General features: G+C 36.9%; 1 long non-coding RNA gene across 1 annotated transcript in view; it reads left to right on the top strand.

The window, feature by feature from the left end:
- The first annotated feature begins 241 nt into the window (after positions 1-241).
- Positions 242-20722, top strand: part of LOC145667447 (uncharacterized) — a 56074-nt gene continuing 35593 nt past the window's right edge. The window contains exon 1 of the long non-coding RNA XR_014127886.1: positions 242-346. This is a non-coding gene — a long non-coding RNA (uncharacterized LOC145667447). The remainder of the gene's footprint in view (positions 347-20722) is intronic.

Below are 20722 nucleotides of genomic sequence, written 5' to 3'. Positions count from 1 at the left end.
GTTCCAATGGACATTGTTCCTGGAGTAGATTTCTTTTCCTTCCATTGATACATTCATGTTTTCCTTTTTTCCTGTTATGTTTACGGTAGCACAGAAGCCATACTTTGTATTATGTCCACTGTTGTTTTATTAAAGCATAAACATCCTGCATTTGTCTATCAAAGCATTCATTTTGCGTTGATTTAGATTGGTAAGTTCTCTGTTTTTATGACCTGAAAATGTCTTTTACCGATTTGCAATACCTATATGAAGTATGCAATATGCCAACATTGTAAGCCTACGTCACTTGAATTGATATGTCAAATTGGTAATAATAGCTTTAAAATAGGTTATAAACTTCACACATGTAAGTGTATATTTTTACTTTTTAAATATGTTTTATTTTATAATTAGTTTCAAAACCTACTTGTACCCCTCTAGATTAGTGAGTGAATGTGAAACATGGGTGGTCGTCTAGCTTCAGGCTGTGAGTAATACGATACGGCTAACATATAGTCAAGCAGTAGATATTATTATTATTATTATTATTATTATTATTATTATTATTATTATTATTATTATTATTATTATGTTTCACTGTTTTGGTGCTTCTGAATGGTTAAACATTTCGCTGTGTATGATTCCGGGTGAGGTCAATTTTTCCAGTGTTGACCTAATATTCTGAGAAAACTTGCAAGCTATTTAATTTAAGGGGATCGAACCACGATCTAGAAATGAACAGAATTAATAGCATTAAGAGTTAATGAGTTGAACGAGCATCGAGAAGTTTAACTTCGGCCAACTGACTGGCCAGAACCTTCGTAGGCTATAAACCTACAGTTTAGTTTAGTTGAACTGTTTTAATGTCCCTTAGGTCGAACTTAGATTTAAGAAAAAAAAATTCAAGTCATTTTTAGTGGCAAGTTAATACACATGACACAATTTATTATTATTATTATCAGTATTAGTAGCAGTAAGAGTAATAGTGAAAAGCCCTTTTTATCCAGGCTTGATATTCATTAATTTTCTGTTCATCGAGACTGAATATTGTTCTGTAGTGGTATTATTGTTTTACCGATTTAACTGTCTTAAAAGCACATTAGTTACTTTTGCTTATTACTCGAGTATAAGTCCGAAGAAGCCCATTCTTTTGACTTACATGGTCTCTAATATTATGAATATGTTATATTATATCCTAGGAACATATCAGAATCTTCCACTACTAATTTTGTGGTACAGAGTGGGCAAAATATCGAAGCGAACATGGGAGATGAAAAATCGATAAGCGCTAGTGCAGGGTTTCGCAATGTGTCGTAACCGTGCGACTTATGGTGGCATTACACCATCCGAAGAGATTGACGACCCTCGCGCTAGCAGCATGCAAATATTCCGTTTTCTACGTAGCGAGCCTGTGAACGAAACACATTAACCTTAACGGAGAGAGGGAAAGACGTGGGAAGGAGAAACATGACCTGGAGCTGTGAAGCAAAAACAGTCCAGTTAAAGCCAGCCACTAGTATAGACACGAAAATGCCACTGATGAAGGAGGCCATGATATTCATCATAAAAAAAATATCATTGACAGAACAGACCACTGATGAAAATTAGCCTATAAGAAAAATTCAGTGCCGAGTTCAACAGTAATCCACTCCCCATGTCATCCATACACGAACTCATAAAGAAACAGGAATGAACGATCCTGTTGAACGACCAGGATGCATGTTTGATAAGGAGCATTTATATCAGCGTTGCAAAAGGACTGAGGCGAGGAAGGGAGATATTCGTCAGTGGAAGTTGTAGAACCCCACTAAGCCCACAAGTGTCTGTCGCAGAGTCGCGAACAACATGCTGGTATATTCTGAAGGGCTTTAGCCTGAAGCCTTGCAAGAGCGTGACTTTACTGGGGTTGAAACCCGCAGACCATGCTAGACTATGCTGGCTACTGCAGGAAATCGAAAGTGATTTTTTTTTTCGATTTGAACCTTTCTTCATGACGGACAATGCATGGTTCTATCTCAGTGTCTGCATGAATTTGCAAAATATGAGGTATTGGTCTATCGAGAACCCACGACAAATATTCGAGCTACTGTTGCATAATGTAAAGATTGGAATGTGGCGCGCTGTGTCGGGGACGAGTATCACTGGACCTATTTTCTTCGAAGACATAATGAACTCAGCCCGTAACATTCTTTACGTCTTCGGCCCTTTGTTAGATTAACTAACACCAGAAGAACGACGTTTCATGTATTTCCAGCAGGGCAACTCACCAGCACTGACAATTCGCAACTCGCCTCCTTGGAAGCAGTGCACTCTGATTCCACACCTTACAGAATTGTCTCAAAAGGCACATGGTTCCCAATATATGTTAATCTATCCAGCTTCGATTTTCGTTGTGGAGCAAGGTGTGTCATAACAATCAATGAAGCATTGACACACTGCAACAGAACATATGCAACGCTGTCAATACCGTCTCCAACATCCAAAGAGACGGGTTACAGTAAGTCGCACAGAACGTAGTCCATCAAATTAATTTGTGCCTGGAACATGTCGGTCAACATTTTCAGCAGTAACAATACAGATGTAGAAGGAACACATGTTAGTACACCTTTTGTCTTTGATCCACTTGTTTAGTATTACCTTGCAATTCGTATTTTCACCCTGTAGAATCACAGTGTGTTGCAAAGTAAAATGTACTTAATTGGTATCTAGTAGTGTCCGGTATAATTTAAGCTGCGGAATGTAGGTCGTCCAAGACTTCAGAGCATTATATTTTTTCTCTGTTTGAAATGCAGACATTGGTAAGTATTACTGTATTTTAATAACAAGCACTGCTAACTTAAATATTTAGTTTGATGCCTTAGAATTAGTCCTATAGTAGTGTCGTAACGATAACTATTTAGATCTGCCCCTCCCCCAACTGAAAATGTAATGAAACTTAGAGGAACAAAATGAGTTACAATTAGTTGTGGCATATTGTAGTAGACAAAAATGCAAGTTAACGCACTGTTTATCATTATTACATAGCAAGAAAGATAGTGTTAAAACAAATTAATTTTAACACAGGTCAATGATCCCAGCATGAATAACACCTTAGCATCCTATTTCAACCGGTGTTCAGTTAACACATGCCTGATATTACAAATTTGGTACAAAGATGTTGTTGAACGGTGTGAAATTAACGCCGGGGTAATGTTACAGAACCAGGGGAATGAGCGAAGGAACATAGAAATAGGAACAGTGCCACGACGATCTTCATATTGGCAGCCCGTAGAAAGAACATTTTTCCTTTGGACAGAAAACTTGTATATTTATTGATACTGATGTGGAGAATGGACGCTAGCTATACTATTGAAAACTTGAGAGGCTAGTGACAAAAGGGTGAACAAGAGGTAGACCGAATGAGCTGAAATGCTCTGACTAATATATATATATGGATGGCATTGGTATAGTGGAAAGGATTGTATTCCTCTACAGCAATGATGCGTTCATACAGCGCAATAAGATGGTCTAATGGTGTATACGTATAGTGAGGTATGGCTGCAAGTTGGACTAAAACTTCATGTAGATTTGAATACGCGAAGTCTATGTGATATAGTGTACGCGAATATGGTGTAGGTAAGGCAGAAGAGTTGGAAATTGCACACGATATGTTTCCGCAGTGGCATTATCAAAAGGAGGAAGTGAACCAGACATTCTAGAATTTTGAGTCATTCTTAGAAGTTCGGACCAGGCAAGATGACTGTATATGAGTGCTGGGCGCACAAAGATATGTAAGCAGCAGAAATTCCGTATTAAGACTCCAGTTGTGCTTTTAAGGTTTCGTAGAAGGTTCAAACGACTCGGCGACGGATATTAGTATACAGTTGTTTTCAGGCGAGATGCTTGTCAAATGTTATACCCAGATATTTGAGACTGTTTTGAAGAGGTATTGGAGAGTCAAAAAGAGATAACCGTAAACGCTTTAGGTTGTGGCTTGTACTGTACGTAGGTATTCTTGTAGTAGGCCATTTGTTCATTTTAAGGTCAAAGAAAGCTATTTGAGTCTTATTAAAATTGGGCTTTAACTTCTACTTAAGGCATTAGGTTATAAGTTTGTTCAAAGCCGGTGGTACGAGTTGATCAATACGTTTAAAAGAAAGTCTCAGGACAAGATAATCAGTATTATCAGCAAACTATAGTGCATGTAGTTGGAGATTTATTGAGCACATTACCTTGTATGGATATGATAAGTATTCAAGTAATTGATATCGAGGATTTGTCTATATATATATATATATATATATATATATATATATATATATATATATATATATATATATATATATATATATATATATATATATATATATATATATATATATATATATATATATATATATATATATATATATATATATATAAGGGAAAGCAAACGCCGTGCAGCTAGGCCACCCAAATGACACCGTCTTATTCCATAATTGTGGCTGGTAAAGAGATGCCTCTCTCTCTCTCTCCTACCTTCGTCTTTCCCATACGAAAATCAGCAAACAACATGAGCATAATTTTAATTTCAAAGTACACGTGTATTAGTATCGATAAAATGGAAGAACAAAAGCGAGACGAAACAAGATTCATGAAACCGATGGATGCCTTTTAGACAGAGGTACAGAAGTGAGACGGAGAAAGAAAAGAGGAGAGAAGAAGAAAGAGTGGAGCACAGATAAGAATAGGAATTTAAACGTAGTAAAAGAAAAAAGAACCTAACATTATAAAGTTCCTCTTTAAGAAATCCAACATTAATATAGTAGAAGTTACGTTTCGATTTTATATTTTTTTCAGGGCTATGCGAATATATAGGTGCTTGAAAAGTCATTAAATAACTTTCATAATGGAGACCAAACCTGGTGGTCAGATTAAATTTCGTGGTACTGTAGAGTTTTGAGGCACATCTGGGATAATATCAAAGGTTTAACATACATGCTTTTAACATGGTTCGGTTGCAAATTCACTGGTATTCATTGAACGTACTGATCCGAAATACATTATAATAAACCCAGTAGGTAGCATAGGTCAGGCTAGTAATACAAACTTAACAAAAAAATCAGTGCTATTTTCATGCTAAAATTTCTATAAGAGAGCCAATATTACAAGTCCAAACTGTATCATAATGAAAAGTTACAAATGTTCAAAAGCGAAATTGGATGATCCTTATAGATGTAGCAGGCCTTGCATGTTTCACATTTCAAATGTGAATAAAATGTATCGAATTATATGATGTTGAGATAAATTCTAGGATTGAAATAAATTTTGTGTCAAACTATATCAATAAAATCTTCTCTTGAAATAACAAGAAAAGGGGGGCATTTCCAGTCATCTCTGAATATTTATCTGTTCAGAGCATCCACTCACAATTTCGCCCGTTGCGAATATAACCTTCTAATTTGCACAGATAGAATGAACACACCAGAGCTGAAACGAGTTATCGTGTCAATTGGATGATGTGGGCTGGGATATGGACCTCCACTGGGTCGAGGATTCGAACACGTACTGACCCGGTGATTCGATTGAGACTCGGTAACCCGGTGAAGAAAGGAGAGATTTTACTTATTTTCCTGCGTTTAGACAGTATTTCTTTCAGAGGTGACCAGGACTGGAGATGTTATCCCCAGAGCATGAAAAATACAACGCCAAAATTCTCAGTTAATTAGATTTGCCAGACCGGGTCCTTCGAGTCAAGTTTTGGACTGGAACGCTGCTGTTTGGGTTAGGGCTAATCCAGAGGCCATCAACACTAGTTCGGTTTTGATTCTGAAACACACATACGCACAAAAAGAGCTAAGTGAATTTTGTGGTGGAGGAATGTCATGCATGTGAGTTTTCTCGGGGATCTCCCGTTTTCTCCACCCATTTTTTTCATTCCACCAATTCATTCATTATTATCACCATCTCTCATTGCTTTGGTGCACACTCGTGGAACAGAAATTTCATTTCGAAAGTATATAACAGTGTTGGGTAAGTTACTTGTAAAAATGTAAGGCGTTACAAGTTACTTTACTTTCTCTTAAAATGTAACGCGTTAGTAACGCGTTACTTGCCCCAAAAAGTAACTGTTACTTTACTTCGAGAGTAACGCGTTACTAACGCGTTACTTTTAGGTCCGAAACTTTAAAAATGTGAAGAAAAAATATGACTTCAATTTTCCGTACTACTATTACTACCGCTATTATTATTATTATTATTATTATTATTATTATTATTATTATTATTATTGCAAATTCTGAATCGTTTTATGTAAATGTAAGGATAAATTTTTACTTGATATATGAACATTTTCATATAATGTAACATTGATAAAATGCCATACTGCGTTACTCCTAGGGATGGACACGAGTGAGTTTTCTTTGACACTTGATTCAACTAGAAAGAGACATCTTTGAGCTCGACCCGAGAACTCGACTCGAAAAATTTCCTCCAACTCGACTCGAAATGGGGTCGAGTTTCGAGTCGACTCGGTGTGTAGTTTCGAGTACATTCTTTAAGTATATTACATAGACAGTATAATTATCAATGACACTACTACTACAACAACTTATATTTTATTATTATTATTATTATTATTATTATTATTATTATTATTATTATTATTATTATTATTATTATTATTATTATTACACTGTATATAAAAAGAAAGATAGGCGGTTTGTATTTGAATACTAAAAAACTAGTTGATTGCCAACCTCGGTAGTCGTGAAGTCTAGAAGTCAAGGACATTGTTCACGAGCTTCTGAATTTGGGTTGAGGGTCTAGGTTGAGTATTCGGGCTCGAGCCAAACACTGTTAAAAGTTAGAGGGCACTAGCCAAATATCTTCAAAACTTCTCGGCCCGGGTTTAGAATTGTCAACGACTCGAGCAGCTTGGCTCACAGCTCATTCACTATCGACCCGAACCGAGAAGTGAGCCGAGCCAACAGCTTACCCAACCGAGTCAGCTAGAGCCTTCGGCCCAGATGAGCCGAACCGAGCAGATGGCTCATCCCAACCAAGCCAGCTCGAGCCTATGGTTCACCCCAAGTGAGCCTGCTCGAGCCATCTTCTCAGTTGAGCCGAGCGGAGCTGAGCTTGTTATAAAAAATATCTTGTGGTCTCGCTATCGAGACGAGACGAGATGCGAGCCGTGTCCCCTCTCGTGAGCAACACTAAAAATATTTCATATTACTGTTTAGCTCACATTTCTCATGGCTTTCGTTTTCCAGTGTAATCAGGCCATGATTTCAAGACGACTTAAAACGAACGAGCCATTTATCAAACTCGACTGGACTTGAAACTCGACGCGAAAAACTGAATCGGCTCGGAACTCGACTCGAGGATATTACCCTTCACTTGACTCGAAACTTGACTTGAATTCGAGTCTAGTCGACTTTTAGCTTGACTCGTGCTCATCCCTATACGTTAGAAAAAATGGTTGCTTATTATTATTCTGTTAAACTAATTATATAATAATAACAATGATGTTATGTAAAATTAAAAATAAAGAATATAGAGAAACATTACACTACTCTATAATCAACGGGACTCTTGGATAAGCAAACTGATCTGAAAGAACTCCAATATTACATACCATCAGCAAACTATTTTCTAGTAATAAAGTAGGCCTGCTCATCAGAACACAGTTTATTCATACTAACACCTTAATGTAAATCGTAAATTATGGCACCCTAGTTGTTGATAAATATTTTCCGCCGGGGCACTTCAGACACTTTACTTTTAAATTCTGTCCACCATCACCCTCAGCTCTTAAGAAAAAAAACTATTCTTCCAAATGTTCGAACGGTAAAATATTTTCGTTCTCCATCTTTATAAAAACAACACATACCAAAGTAAAATAGACTAACGGTATCATTGCACTCCTAGTTCACTCACTAAATGTATTGATTTGGAGCTGTCAAAATCTACGACAAAATCTTCCAGGTGCTTGCAATCAGAACACGTGATTTCCCTAAGGCTGTCCTCATCTTCAAAAAACAGCAAGAGGCACTACGAACTTAACTGTTTCTCAGTGTGTCTATGACTGTCGGTCACTAACATACGTAGTTCATGTTAGATTGTTTCATTCTGAGAAATTCACTTACAGGAAAGAAACATGTGTTTCCGAAAAAAAAAATGCACATATATTGTAGTTACTCATCCGAAATGTAACGCGAAAAAAGTAACGCAAACTTGGTACGTTACTTAAAAATTTGTAACGCGTTACCGTTACAGTTACTTTGAAAAAATGTAACGCGTTACTAGGAAACGTTACTTAAAAAGTAACGCGTTACAAGTAACGCGTTAGTTGCGTTACGTTACTTCCCAACACTGGTATATAAATAATAAATTATACATACGTGTGCATAATAAGTACGGATTTGTTAAGATTAATCACTAGATGTTCTCGGTTCTATGCCAAACGTAGCTTGAATAGTGCGGTGTTTGGCAGGTAGTGTCAATTGTTTACTGATGCCAGATAATAAAGGAAGTAATTATGTAATTCTACTTGGATACTTACTGGTGAAATTAGTTTTCGACCCTTACCGCAATTCACAGCTAAGTTCCGCTTCTCGAACTGCAACGCAGGAATCCAGGAATTTTCCTATTGTGACTACCACAGTAAACATACGAATTTGGCAACAACGCATTATGGCGTTCTGCGCAAATTTCTTCTCAAAACCTATTTTCTTAAATGTAAATTAATATTTAAATAAAATGTGAAACATAACACGAATAACAGTCAAACAATATATCTATTTCGTAATAAGATCGTTACTTTAAAATACTTTACACATACAAGTACAAATAAATATTTAATAAAACGGAGCAGTTCTAGTAAGAACTAACAGTAAGTGCCATCTTGTGTGCCCATTGTAAAACGAATCAAACATTTTCTTTTTATTTGTTACCTTTTTCGATATCGGAGGACACAATCAAATAAATCAGTGTCTTGTGTTGTAGCTGAAACATAACTCTATCTTATAGTGAAATATTTATAATATAAAACGTTTCATTGCGCACTAGTTAAGGAAACGAGCTAAAATATGTACTGACTTCCGGGTGGTGATCCACCTTAGGTGCTACACTGAAACATTTTTTAGTTTGAGCACTCTACTAAGACGAGTTGATATTAATCTTTATAGTATTATGGTAGTGACTGAAGTTATTAAAATCAAGCAGAATATTGAAATCAAAGGCGTCATTTAGGGGGGCAAGAGGGGGCAATTGCCCCCCCAAGAGTTTGAGGAATACATATATTTTAATAGATTGTCTACTAATATACTAGTACAAAACGTGAAAGTCTTATGTCGGTGGTGCTCTTGCCTCCCTCAAGTGAAATCTGATATGACGCTCCTGATTGAAATTGTTTACTTTGTTACTGTATAAAGTTAGGATGATTTGGATTCAGGAGCGCCATTTCAGATTTTGCTTGGGGGGGCAAGACCCCTTGATATTAGTAAAATTTCGCGTTTTTCACTGATTTACTACTATTCTGTTGATAAAATCTATATAGGGTCTACATCTCAAACTCAGGGGGGCAAATGCCCCTCCCTTCCCCCCTAAATGACGCCCCTGTTTGGATTGAAGATGATAACAAATCAACTCAACAAATATCATGTTATCTGAGCAAATATAATCTGAAGAAGCATAATTTAATAAGTTCTCAAATTGAAATAAATACAAAATATGTCAAACAACTGATTAGTTTTGCATATAATGAAAGCATTTTAAAACGTTTCCAAATTGTAGAATTTTCATTTTTTCTATTTCTTTCTTTTCTTTTCTTTTTTTCTTCCATATTCTGACATAGTTCATGTATATGTAGTGTTCCAATTAGCTTATTTCATAGTTGTAATAAGCTTTCGTTTGCGATGTAGTTCATGTGGAAAAGAAAAAATAACAATATTCTCTAGAATGCTTAGTCCTTGTTTGATTCTTGACTTTTCTGACTTTTTACTAGTTTAAGAAGCACTCTTAGACACTTTAATTCAATCGAATTTAAAATATGATTCCCGTAACTGCAAAGAATCGCCCAATTCATAACAGAGAGAAAACGAAAACGGAAAACAATGTCTTAGGAAGAAATGAATTTTTAAAAAGAAGAAAAAAAAAAAGAAAAAAACATTGCTCTAAAAATTTTTTCAGCAATGTCTCAGTGAAAAATGACATTTGAACAATTGATATTTCTTATTTACATTTTCTTCCTTTCTGAGAATGTTGTGAAACCTACTTATTGTTTTCAAACGCTATATTTTGCCACACAGTATTTAGATTTTTTTGTCATTTCTTTACGTCTAGAAGTTTTTGTTCATGAAACTTTTGTGCTTTAATTGTATGCATGACTAACACGTGATAGCTAGTAACATTTCCTACATACTAAAAGCGATCTAAAATTTTATGAACTGTAAAAGTTTTGTGCAATAAAATATTTAAACGTGTACATAATGGAATTCCACTTCAAGTATGGCTCTGTGTATTAACATTACTTACACAAAAGTTTTAACGTTTTCTTGCTTGACTTTTGTACTAAACTAAAATTTACAATATATCTATACGAGAGATGGGAAAATAAATAATGGAAGAATATATTAGAAAAAATGCTCTTACTTTGCATCTTGGATATACGACGGTAGAAATGGGGCTCCGCTGGCTTAGTTGTAGAGCGCTCAATGGTGATTGTGTTCCCGGTTGGATTCCAGCTCGCTCAAAGTGGGTTTTGTGCTGGACAAATACCGTGTACATGAGTTTTCTCGGCTTTATCCCGTTTGCTCCTATTTTCTTCATTCCACTCTCGTTCATTATTATCATTGATTCCAGGGCCCGGATCTTGTTGACCTAAATTTTTTTAAAAAGTGACCTATAAAATGACACTAAAATTCCTGTAAAATGACCCTAAAATTCACAAAAATTGACCTTAAGAGCCTGCCTTACTAAAAATGATACGAAATTTACCATTTTTGTTTTGCTTGTTTATTCATCAGTGAAAGGAGATAATGAACTGCAAGTCACCACAATCATAGATAATGTTATTCTACAACAGAAAATATGAACCTGAAGAATGTTCAATGTTGCCATCCATAGAAATTGCAGTGTTGCCAGAAAAACAATTTCCCTAAAATCTAAGTTAAGGTAGCGAGTAGAGGAACAAACTCAACTGCATTTGGTTACGTATCATATTGTTTTGGTTTCCTGTGAACTACTTTTTAAATAATAGTTGTATTTAGTTTGTAATAAACAAAATAGTTTTAACATACAGTTATTAAAACTAAATAATAATGTTAATTAAAAAGTAGTTCACAAGAAACCAAAACAACATGATATGTAATAAAATGCAGTTGAGATTGTTCCTCTACTCGCTGCCTTAACTTAGATTTTAGGGAAATTGTTTTTCTGGCAACACTGTAATTTCTATGGATAGCAACACTGAACATTCTTCAGGTTCATATTTTCTGTTGTAGAATAGCATTATCTATGATTGTGGTAACTTGCATTTCATTATCTCCTCTCACTGATGAATAATCAAGCAAAAGAAAAATGGTAAATTTCGTATCATTTTTAGTAAGGCAGGCTCTTAAAACTTACGTTTTCTTAAACTTTTATTTTGTTAAACATTGACATTTTTTAATGTTCATTGGATTTTTAATTAACATTTTTCACTCATATTTAAAAAGTTTTGTTTCAGTTAGTTGCAGTCCATTGATCATTTATTTATATTGATCAGTCCATTGTACGGCATTGTAAGTATTGAAAGTGTCAATTCACTCCCGAGTTGAAACTAGGAAGCACTCTTAGACAATAAAACTTTAGTTTAGACTACATGAAAATAATAGATAAAAGCCTGTTTAAAACCCTTGTACGCCTTCTAATCCATTTTTAGTTATTCACGTGATCACATTCTTTGGGGTCAATAACCCAAAACTATCTGTTTGGCCACCTACCAACCCCCACCTTTCGTCAACCAGCTACAGCTTTGTTTTCATTAGCTTGTTAAGAATGCAGTTTTTCCACTCCAATAGTCAGGAAGTAAGAAAAGAGATTATTCAACTTCGTCTTTTCCACATCCGTAAACCGTGCTCACTTAAAGATTTCCTTATGTAGAAAAAAAGAATAAAAAGACCATAAGTGACCTAAAAGTTACCTTACAATATTAAAAAATGACCTGAAATTTCAAAACAGCAAAAAGTGACCAAAAGTTGACCCTAAAACACTATATTTTTAGAACCTAGAGTTGATGGATAACGTTTCTATTTGAACTTGCCTTGTCCTATGCGTAACAGAAAAAAGTTGACTTGTCAATAAGATCCGGGCCCTGTATGATTACCGTCTCCCTTAGTCTCGGAGCATAAGCGAAGGACGTTAAACACGAAAAAGAAACGAAGGTGAAGCATTTTTCTAATACTGTAATAAATATGCATCCAAATACCATCCATAAGCAAATATTACTGAATGTTTTTACGTATACAGGGTGGTCATGTATCAATGACGGAAATGCAAGAAAATGTCATATGAACATTGTGTGAATGCGGCTTCGTTTGGACACTAAGAGGCATCTGAAATGTCACCTTCCGAAGTGGCAATTTGCAATATCGCAAGAACGGAGAGAAATACGAATGTCGGGTCAAAAGATACCAAAGGAAATTCCATTTGAAGAATCCAATTATGCATAAGTGATGGTGAAACAGTGGCGGCGCCAGAGGGGTACAAAGAAAGTGAATAAAACGTGGAGAAAAGTGAACAATTTACACTGAAAAATTGTAGGAGGGGATGTTACATGGAACATGCATCAACAAATGTTAATGAGCAAAGGCAATAATTTCTACGCTGTAAGAGCACTATGGGAGGCGGAATGTAGGAATACAGTATCTCTGTAACGGAGAGAAATAGGAATGTCAGGTTAGAAGATATCAAAGGAAATCCCATCCGAAGAATCCAATTATGGATAAGTGATGGCGAAGCAGTGGCGGCGCAAGGGGGTACGAAAAAGTGAATGGAACGCGGAGAAAAGTTCTAGCATAGATGTTGTTCTCGGATGAGACATTCATACGGGATAGCATCACAAATGTCCACAATGACCATCTGTAGGCACCCAACAACCTGCATACAATTGTAGAAATGAAGCAACATAAGCGTTTCCAATTGCATGAGTGGGCTGGTATTATTGATGACAACGTTGTGGGACAACACTTCTTACCACAGCGACTGAACGCAAGCAATATCGTATCTCCAGTTTTTGACCCAGGACCTACCTATTCTGCTTGAAGACGTGCCACTGAGGACACGACAGTGTATGTGTTTTATGAATGATGGCGTCCCTGCTCATTCATATCACACTATTCGTGCATATCTGAACCAAAGATTTCCACGCAGGTGGACAGATCGTGGTAGCAGACTTGCATGCCCCCCACGTTCACCCGAAATGAATACCCTAGATTTTTCTTGTGGGGTTACGTGAAGTCTCATGTAGGCTATACATGGCCCGTGCATGACATTGAAGATCTTCGCCAGCGTGTATAAACTGCATTTGTCACATTACGGCAAACGCTAGCGTTATTGCCACCAGTCAGAGTATCCTTACGCCATCGTGTAACTGTATCGAAGAACAAGGAGGATATTATTTAACACCTTCTGTATACGGCATTGTGTTGACCATCGTAAGTATAATACCTCTTGTTTTTTCAGTACACTGGGTCTCATCTTCCATACGTATTTTGTACGATCTGCACGCTTCATCACAAAAAGTGTTTAACAGTTTGTAGCTCCCATGCGTCGCCACTGTTCCGTAGTACGTGTGCATAATTGTATTCTTCGGATGGGGTTTCCTTTTATATCTTTTGACTCGACATTCCTATTTCTCTCCGTTACAAAGATATTGAATTCCTATATTCCGCCTCCCTTAGTATCCCTATAGCGTAGCCATTCTTGGCTTTGTTCATTAACATTTGTTGTTGCATGTTCCATGTAATGTAACCAATTCTTGGAGAGGTCCTTCATCGTCCTATCCAAGTAAGTTTCTTCTCAGGATAATATTTATTGGTAGGACAACAAACCACGAACAGAGACCTCAAACACGAATTGGTTACAAATAAATGGCGCCCGAACAGGGACTCGAACCCTGGACGGTTGGTGCTCAAATATATACTTGTAAGATCAATATTTTAATATATCATTTCTCTTTCAGCTTAGTACCAGAATTTTTTAAAAAACTTACCTGGATAGGATGATGAAGGACCTCTTCAAGAAGAGGTTACAAATTGTTTCCAAATCGCTCGACGGTCTCAATGATGAGATGAGCGCCGAGAGGTTTGGATGTCTCGTCCCGAAAACCTCATGGACGATCAGACGGTCATCCAGACCATAACGCACACAAGCATTGCTCACACAAACAACGAAAACACACTGGATTAAATAACACTATACTTATTTATTAGAATACTATTATATAAAAAATAACGAAGAGAAATGAACACAACACTTAACACAGAGTATGGATAATAATTTTCATTACTAAAATCGCACTTCGCCATTTTAATGCACTGTAGTACTTTATATATATATAAGATTATAATGCAGATTTCACTACAAATGCTTCTCTCACACCATTGACGCACTTGGGGGATTAGCACTGGGGGAGAAGTCGCCGAGACAATCCCGCGTAGAAATCCAGTTGCTGCGCCACACAATCCTGAAGCGTAAAGATGAGTCTTCAGAAAATTAAAAAAGAAAGTTTCCAAGGTAGAATGCTGGTGTTGGAGGGCGCGTATATAACTGACATATACGCACAAGGTTTGAGAATCTGGGACTTCACTAGTTGGGGCTAGCCGTAAGAAAACGTCCTTCGCCGGCTAATAGGTTGTGCCCCTTAACACAAAATCATACTTAATTCCCGACGCAACGTGCGTGGTGGCTGCACACAATATCGGAGTCAAACTCCCCGAGCTCAAAAGCTCAAGGTACGGGTTGCAATGGTCGACTGAAGAGTGTTGGCAGTTCATTCCAAAAACCACTCAGTTAAATCACCTGTGTGCATATGCAAACAGAATAAGGAAAATAATTTATGTTAATTTTAATCAACTGCCCACAATGCACGAGACACTGCGATAACTCTGGCGTGAGAAAGTACAGATAACGAGCTGCAAAAGCAACGTTGTTGGTGCCGCTTTAGTCACTTGAACATCTGGTCAACCAGTATTTCTATAAACTACCGCAATATTTCCATAAGCGATTAAAGAAAGCAGTTAATTTAGTTCCAAATAACTGCAGTATATATACTGTGCATAATAATAAGTCAGGGAGAAGCACTGAGAAGGTTCGTCGCTGACAAATATTCTCACCAAAAAGCAATGTTTTAAATATATATATATATATGAAAAACAATGAGAGACTTCTTTGTCCAATTGTGTGGGAAGGAAGCAATTCCCACCAAAGAAAGAACTTATTTGCGTCGCAGATCAAATTATAAATCGGAAATAATAATCACTGTCTTTACGAAATATACAGAGCGTCCACAAAAATACTTCTATAACCTGATGGCGGTTATAGTAACATCCCCGCCTACAATTTTTCAGTATAAATTGTTCATTTTCTCCACGTTTCATTCACTTTCTTTGTGCCTCCTCTGGCGCCGCCACTGTTTCGTCATCATTTATGTATAATTGGATTTTTCCGATGGGGTTTCCTTTGATATCTTTTGACCCGACATTCGTATTTCTCTCCATTCTTGCTATATTGCAAATTGCCACCTGGGAAGGTGACATTTCGGATGCCTCTAGCGTCCAAACGAAGCCTCATTCACACAATGTTCATATGACATATTTTGCTTGTTTTTACTTGTAGATTCATCTCCCAAATTTTCCGTCATTGATGCATGACCACCTTGTATATACCAGTAGGCCTACACATACATAGCGAGTCTGGATGAAAATATAGCAATAAGAAATTTGAATAACTCGAGAACCAACAGGGATAGAATCAGCCGGTTTTGATTTTCGTAAACAGGAGAGAAAGAATTTTATTACCTCTGGTACTTGGGGTCCTTGGTTGAATCCGCGGCCAAGTAAGTCTTTGGTGGACAACATCGTGTCCGTGAGTTTCCTCGGAATACCCCCTTCTTCTACTTTCTCATTCCACCAATTCTTCCGCCATCACTCACTTGCCTTAATCATTGTCTCCCTTAGCCTAACGGTCGTAATCGTGGGACGTTAAACCTAAAGCTTTTATTTTTTCAAATAATACAGTAAAATTGGTGAATGGTAATGTGGGGAGAAGATAAAGATAGGTATCTTGAGAACAGAATGGTAACTTACGGAGCAAAATAGTGAATTAGGAGCAGGGGCGGATCCAAGGGGAGCCCCCCGCTTGATGCTTAGGTATACACTGGATAAAATGGACTTCAATCCTATTTTACACTGGATAAAGCGACAAACTATGGTTTAGCCCCTCACTTTATCATATCCTGGATCCACCACTGATTAGGGGAAAATGGTCACACCATGGTTACCTAAATTTTGTAGGCTAACCAAACTCAAACTTAACATTGAGATTTTATTTTTCCACTTCAAATGGTTTTGCAGTATTGGCGGGAAGAGAGCAACTGAAAAATTATATATTGACAACGATTACAAGAAAAAATACTAACTAAATAAATAAATAATAAAAGACTAATTTGAGTGAAAACTGAAAATGACTCAACTGAAGTGGCGCACCCACGAGGGGAGGGTCTACCGGGTCCTGACTCCCCAAAACTTCGTAACTCAACATACATGTGTACACTTTCTTCATAAAACTATACTTGTTTAACTATACTGATTGATTTACATGAAAATTTGATCATACACTTCGTCTGTACTCTTTCTCTTGTAAAAACAATTTAGTTCTATGATTTTTGTCTGAAAATATAGATGGAACTATTTTACAATTACTTATCGTCTTTTCGCGGGAAGAATAAAAGCCGTACAGTACTACATAGACGTAGTGGCTTGTAGCACCCCAACAAAGATTTCTAGGTGCGTGCCTGCTCACGTTTATTGTAGTAGAATCAAATTCATATAAACGATTCTTACATTATTTAGAAACACAAAATAACAGCACAAAACTTCAAGTTGTTTAAAGAAATAATTCTACAAAATTTCAATCGCTTGAATATGAATTACTATTATTATTATTATTATTTATAGTGCACAGCGCTGGAAAAAGAACGGTTGATTGTTATCACATAAACTACTGTATTCATTCGTAAAGGTTACGTTAAAGGACCTGTTTTTCTTTTCTTTTTCCCCAGGGTTGAAAATTTAATTTCTAAACCAATAGCACTGCCACGTGTACACCACGTGAATGAGTTTGGTTTGTATGGGGTGATTTTTTTCTTAATTAATATTGAAATCGGACGTGGTAGTAGATTTTACCACTTTCACTCTTGATAGAGTTTAAAGTGGATGTAGAATATATTCATGGGACCCTTCACTGATTGCAGAAAACTGCTTCTCGGTATCGATTATGGTTTTCATTCTACGGCGATCAACGTTAAATCCGGAACTGGTTGATTTGTGGCACTTCCAATTTGAACAAAGGGTTAAGAGAGTAGATAGTTCATATTTTTAGAACACTTCTCGCTATTTGTTAACTTTTTTGCTCTATGTAGACGAATATTGAAACCGAAAGTTGTAGTAGATCTCATCACTTCAGGTTTTAGTAGATAGTTAAGGATAGAGATGAAATGTATCCTTCGGACGCTTAATCCATTGAAAAAAAACTCTTATCTATTAGCGTATTTACTCTACAGTGATCACCGTTTAAACCGGAAGTAACTGATTTTCTGCCGCTTCCAGTTTTAACAGGAAGCTTAGAGTGGAGATGGAACATATTAGATATGGTTGGTCAGTGGGTCGTGGATCAAGATTTGTGAGTGGGTCGTGGGTCAACAGGACGGGACCAACTGCAACCCACCACCCACTTTGACCGATACTGGCCCACTACAACTCACTGACCAACTTTGACCCACCGACCACTGCGACTCATCAATCCACTCTGTTCAGTGCATTGTAGGCTGCATCTGAACATTTTGTGAATTTATCTACGATTTACTTTCAAGGCTTCCATTTTCTTCTTTTTTTCATTTGTTTCTGTTTACTTACCTGACATGAGTATATCTAACAAGGAGAAGGCAGACTTTGGTAAGTGAACTTCGGGGCCATTTTTTGCGATGTGGTAGTGCACATTTACAGAGTTAATATTACAAACTGGGAGAGCGCAATGGCCAAAAATAACCGAATAAAACGTCTTAAAATTTTCTACTCGCTGCATGTATCGTAAGACGCGCGAACTTATCAAGTGTCGTCGTGGCAGAGTGGGAAGAATCTGAGACTCAAGTGCGAAAAGCCCCGGGTTCGATTTCCATTCGAGTCAAACTTTTATTTTCGTTTTTTGCTTCAAGTAATAAAGTAGCATTTGCAACTATACAGGTAAGTAAAATATTAATTCACCGTATGTTTATAATGTATTAAAGCAATAGAAATGTTCAATCACTTGTAAAATCTTTCAATGCTCCATCTTAACTAGGAAGAAAATTTAATCTATTCCGTAAATATACTGATATCACGAGTTATGTTATGGTTACGACAGTCATTGTGCAATAAATATTCTTGTAATAAATATTCTTGACGCTTCGTGTCTACATCTGTTGACAGTGTGCGAATTACAAAGGAGTTGGGGGGATCCCCTTTGCTAATACTGGATGTTGCTATAACGAGAGGAGATTTCCCCCTCATTCCCCTTGTAATTTGCACACTGTCTACAGGTTTAGTCACGAAAATTCAAGAACATTTTTACACAATGACTGATGTAACAATAATATTTACGGAAGAGATTAAATTTTGTTCCTAGTTAACATGGAACATTGAAAGATTTTAGAAGTGATTGAAAATTTCTATTGTTTTAATACATTATAAACATATGGTGAATTAATATTTTACTTATGGTTGCAAATGGCTACTTTATTGGTTAAAGCTAAAAAGGAAAATAAAAGTTCGACACCAATGGGAATCGAACCCGGGACCCTTCGCACTTTAGTGTCAGGTTCTTCTGACTCCGCCACGCCGTCACTTGTTAAGCTTGCGCGTCTTACAATACATGCGGCGAGTAGAAAATTTTAAGACGGTTTTTCTCGGTTATTTTTGGCCATTGCGCTCTCCCAGTTTGTAATATTAACTCTTTAAATGTGCACTACCACCTCGCAAAAAACGGCCCTGAAGTTCACTTACCAAGGTCTGCCTTCTCCTTGTAAATGAAAAAAACTTCAGGCACTTTAGGATATTGGTATTTGTAATTGTAATAGTAGCAATAGGATTTACTACTCGGCCTTCGAGACAGTCGAATGTTACACTTCTTTTTCTTTACGTGATACTTTCTTAGCCTTGCATTATTACAAGTGGAAACTCTTTGGTCAGTGGAGAGGAGGGCGTGAATCATGGGTCAGAGTTAATGACGATGGATTTTGGTGGGTGGTGGGTTAGAGTGGGTCATGGGTGAAGTTTTCATTGACCCACGCCATCTCTGGAACTTATTCTTGGGATCTTTAATTGACTGCAGAAAACTGTTTCTCGCTATGTGGATGTTATCACTCCATATCGATCAATGTTAAAAGCGGAAGTGTTGATCTTTACTACCTCCGGTTTTAATAGAAAGATTAGAGTAAATATGGAATATATTCTTGGAACACTTAATTGATTACAGAAAACCGTTTCTCGCTATCTATTAGGTTTTTATTCTGTGTTGACCAAGGTAAAACCGGAAGTTTAACCGGGATGGGCGGACGGACACGCGAACAGGGTAAATATATAAAGGAGTTTTGGCAAATAAAATACCCTAATCCCAATGCGAAAAAATATAATACATGCTGAGTAACAATTAAATATCTTCAATGGAAGTTTCGAAGCACCCATGTAGATCTCTCCTGTGTACGTTGAAACAGAAGGTAGTGAAAATGCAAATACATTTTTTAATTGATATTTCTTTGTGTATTTAAAACCTCATGAATAAAGGATTAGATAACTTTCCAGGAAGTATATTACTGACGATAAGAAATCACAACTCTTTATTGTGTTTTAAGTGCAGCTATGAATATAATCCGTTGATAATGCTGTACAAGAAAAGATAAATTCATTTTGAAGTTTTCAAGTACACTGACCAGCCAGAACTTTATGACTACCTAACTAATAGTGTGCGGTGAACTGTATACTCAGATACACTCTTGCTTTCTCCACAGTTAAAGTTTGTTGTTAACTGTGCCACAGATTGCTCCATATGGCGTTGTACCAGTCTAGATAGTCTGCGACGTCCGACATTTTTAATGAGATGCGGTCGCCCCATATTTTTTGATTTGGTGCTATTTTAACCTTCCTTTTCGTACCTTTGAAAGGCACTAGCCACAGCAGGTCGCGAACAACCGAGAAGTTTTGTTCCGAGATACTTTTTCCCAGCCTTCTGGCCATCATGAACTGGTTTGGTTCCTATCAAGCTCCGATATATCGTCAGCCTTCTCCGTTCTACGCACAAACATCACACTAACTGATCGAGTGAGATTCCTGTCACCGTCTGATGAGCGGTTCTGCTGTGCCTTGTGTCTCTTACATCAGCCCAATGCTTTATTCAAAAAGTAACGGATGGTCATAATGTTTTGGCTGGTCAGTGTATTTTATTTTACTTGTTTTGATATCTTTTCATAGTGTGTATTTAGGAATAA

Source organism: Thermobia domestica, chromosome 13 (genome assembly GCF_964235325.1).
Source record: "Thermobia domestica chromosome 13, izTheDome1.hap1.1, whole genome shotgun sequence".
Taxonomy (NCBI): Eukaryota; Metazoa; Arthropoda; class Insecta; order Zygentoma; family Lepismatidae; genus Thermobia; species Thermobia domestica.
Note: the sequence above shows the minus strand (reverse complement) of the source record. Positions and strands in the feature narration are given on the sequence as shown.